This window comes from Saccopteryx leptura, chromosome 1, assembly GCF_036850995.1.
Source record: "Saccopteryx leptura isolate mSacLep1 chromosome 1, mSacLep1_pri_phased_curated, whole genome shotgun sequence".
In the NCBI taxonomy this organism is placed as follows: Eukaryota; Metazoa; Chordata; class Mammalia; order Chiroptera; family Emballonuridae; genus Saccopteryx; species Saccopteryx leptura.
Genome location: NC_089503.1, coordinates 137,213,779 through 137,216,886, shown reverse-complemented (window position 1 = coordinate 137,216,886; position 3,108 = coordinate 137,213,779).

Genomic DNA, 3,108 nt, shown 5'->3' with positions numbered 1-3,108 from the left:
CAACTTTGCTCCAATGGAGCCTTGGCTGCAGGAGAGAAAGAAACAGATAGAGAGGAAGAAGAGGGGGAAGGATGGAGAAGCAGGTGGGTGCTTCTCCTGTGTGCCCTGACCGGGAATTGAACCCGGGACTTTCACACACTGGGCCGATGTTCTACCTCTGAGCCAACTGGCCAGGTCCTAAATCCAATTAAATGGTTTTTAAAAAGATTACATTGCCTGCATTTGGCCAAATATCCAATAATATTATTAAAGAAAACACATGGCAGTTTAAGTTTCTAAAGTGATAAAAAAAATAGTAAAATTACTTCTAGTTTCTATAAAATGGGCCTATTGATTTTTTACTATAATGGAGACACTAATGACTTATAAAATGTACTCAAAGTATGTAAAAATGTAATTCCATTGTGACATAAATTACCGCTAAATCTAATATACTGGTGATAATAAACATTAAGCATTTAGCTATCAACAATTTTGCCTTTTTCTCAGAATAGAAAAGCTTTTTGGTAGCATTTTTAGAAGGCTCAGAATTCTTTAAAATGTCTGTCTTGGGGAATTTAGTTAATTTCTCTTTTATTTCCCTCTCGTAAAAATTCTCACTAGCAAGCAAATGCATTCAAAATCATTCCATTGATCTTAAAACTGTATTTTATAAAAAACATCTTCAAGCTTTTCCTTTTGTCCTCAAGACTGGCAGTGCTGTGTGGGGGTATTGGAGTGGCATGCAGGAACAAGGGGCACCGGGAAATTTGAGCCAGCCAGGGTGGGAGGGACCTCTGGGCTGTCTGTCTAGTAGCACAGTAAACAGCTGAGAGGGAAGGCGTTTGACTTCATTCTCTGTTTTCTGGCCCTGTTTTAAAGAACATCTTATAAAAAGTGAAGACTTCCTAGAATTTATTTAAAACTATAACAGAAATTAAAGATGGTTAAAATGCTAGTTTCATGATAAATCAGTTTGGCATTCTTCCTCTCCAAAAACCAAACAATTTCCTGCAAAGCAAACCACCCACCCAAAATTCAGTCACATCCCATCCTTACATTCCTCCAGCACCTTCTGGTCACCTCAGTGCAATGTCATGCTGAGGCCGTAAACTCTGTCACAAATGCAGGTAGGGGACCCATTTGGTTCACCTGATGTAACCTGATGAGATTATCTTTTTCCACAGACATTTAATAGAATCATAGGAGAACTTGATTTTCTGTTTCCTCATCTCTTTTCCCACTGTCTTATCAATTTTTGTATCACTTAACCTAATCCTGACAGAAATTTGACACTTATAATGACTATAACATATCAAGCTCTTACTATGTGACAGGAACAATGCTAAGTGTATTATGTATATATATTTTTGTATTTAATCACCATATGAGCTAGTTTCCCTTTACAGTAAGGAAACTAAAGTTCAGCAAAGTTTATTAACTTGCCCAAAGATCATACAGATAGTAAGTGGTAAGGCTGAGATTCTAACTTATCTATCTTGTCTGGAGTTCATGATCATAACCACTGTACAGTATGCTTCCCACTTGGCTACTGTCCTGGCTTGGGTATCTTAGTGTTCTCATGGAGCAGCTCTGGCTTCTGAGAGGTCTCTCCATCCTGTGGCAACTTATGCTTGGGATCTTGCCTAATAGTCTTCTCCACATTCAAACTTAACACTCACTCCTTCAGCAAATCTTATTGAATGCCTCTTTGTGCATGAAAGGCCACTTGGAAACCAGAGCTCTCCTAAGGGAAACCAAAGCCTTCTTAGAAATAACATTCTAATCTGGATTGCTATAGAAGAAACTTAAAAGCTCTTGTTGCTTCCACTTCTATTCTTGAATGGCTTGGGTCTCTAGTTGGTTCAGAAATTTTTCTTCTTCATTTAGACACTCTGAGGGAGTGGCTCATTCCAGCACAGCCCAGCCTCATTCTGTCCATAGCAGCCTTTCCTCCTGGCTCCAAGCCCCAGGAAGCTTGCAGCAAGAGTGCACAGCTGTGGGGCCACCCTGCACAGGGGCATGCATGTATGTCCCCAGGCAGGACATGTTCTCATCCTCTGAAACCCTTATGGCTGCTTTCTTGCTTTAGTCACATTGCTTAGCTAAACCATATGATGAAGACATTCTGTGCTCTGAAATTGGGAGTGGTTTTAAAATGTGACCTCAGCTATTAGATTCCAAAGATCTAAGCTTTCATGGCCACTTGCAGTTATATGTAGTAAAGAAGTCTTCCCCTTTGTCTACTTTTTCTTCCTTCTATGTGCAAACATGATGTGTCCTATTTGTATTCAAAGTGGTTCAGATTTCAAATACCATTCATTAGGGACCATCCATTCATTTAGTTGATCGCTAAATATGTCTGTACGTAAATGCTTCTGTCTACATATTCATAGTCTTGGGAGGAAGGCAAAAGATGTCAAATTCACAGATTGTTTTTCTTTCTTTTTTTATCATTATTTCAAATTCACAGCTTGTTTCTCTTTGTTCCCTCTCATCAAACTGTTCTATCCTCTCTTCAAACACTGTTTTTGTTTTCCAGTTGACAATAGTTAAGTATTAGCCCAGAACTTAGTGGTAAACTCTAAATGCTCCTTGGCTGAGAGTACTTTTAGTACCTAACCAACAGTAAGAGAATCTATCATCAAGTTATAGGGGAATTCTGGACATAGGACATGGGCAAATATATTTATTGTCACCACGTGGAGAGTGTACCCTACTCTTCTTTGGATTGGTGGGAAAGCTACTGACATGAGATTGTGATTGTTTTCCCAAAATTGTTCTTTCATAATCATGTCACAGTGGCTATAACTTCCATCATTAGTTACTTTTTCTTTCTTTCTTTTTTTTTTTGCCAGCTTTCTCTATGTGCTGTTTAAAGAAATGTTAATAAGTCTACCAAGAGAAGTGCTCAGTGCTCATATAAATTTGGGAATGTTGGGGTTAAGCTAGGCTAACTGGTTTTTTGTTGTTGTTGTTTTTTTTAGCAGCACCTGCTCAGAACCTTTACCATGTGAATATACATTATAACTGTTCCCAAAGGGGTTCCCCATGTGTGGCATTTCCAAGTTATTTGACAATAAGACCTCTTTTTTCCCCTAGCAAGCCTAATAATATCTTCTAGAAAAG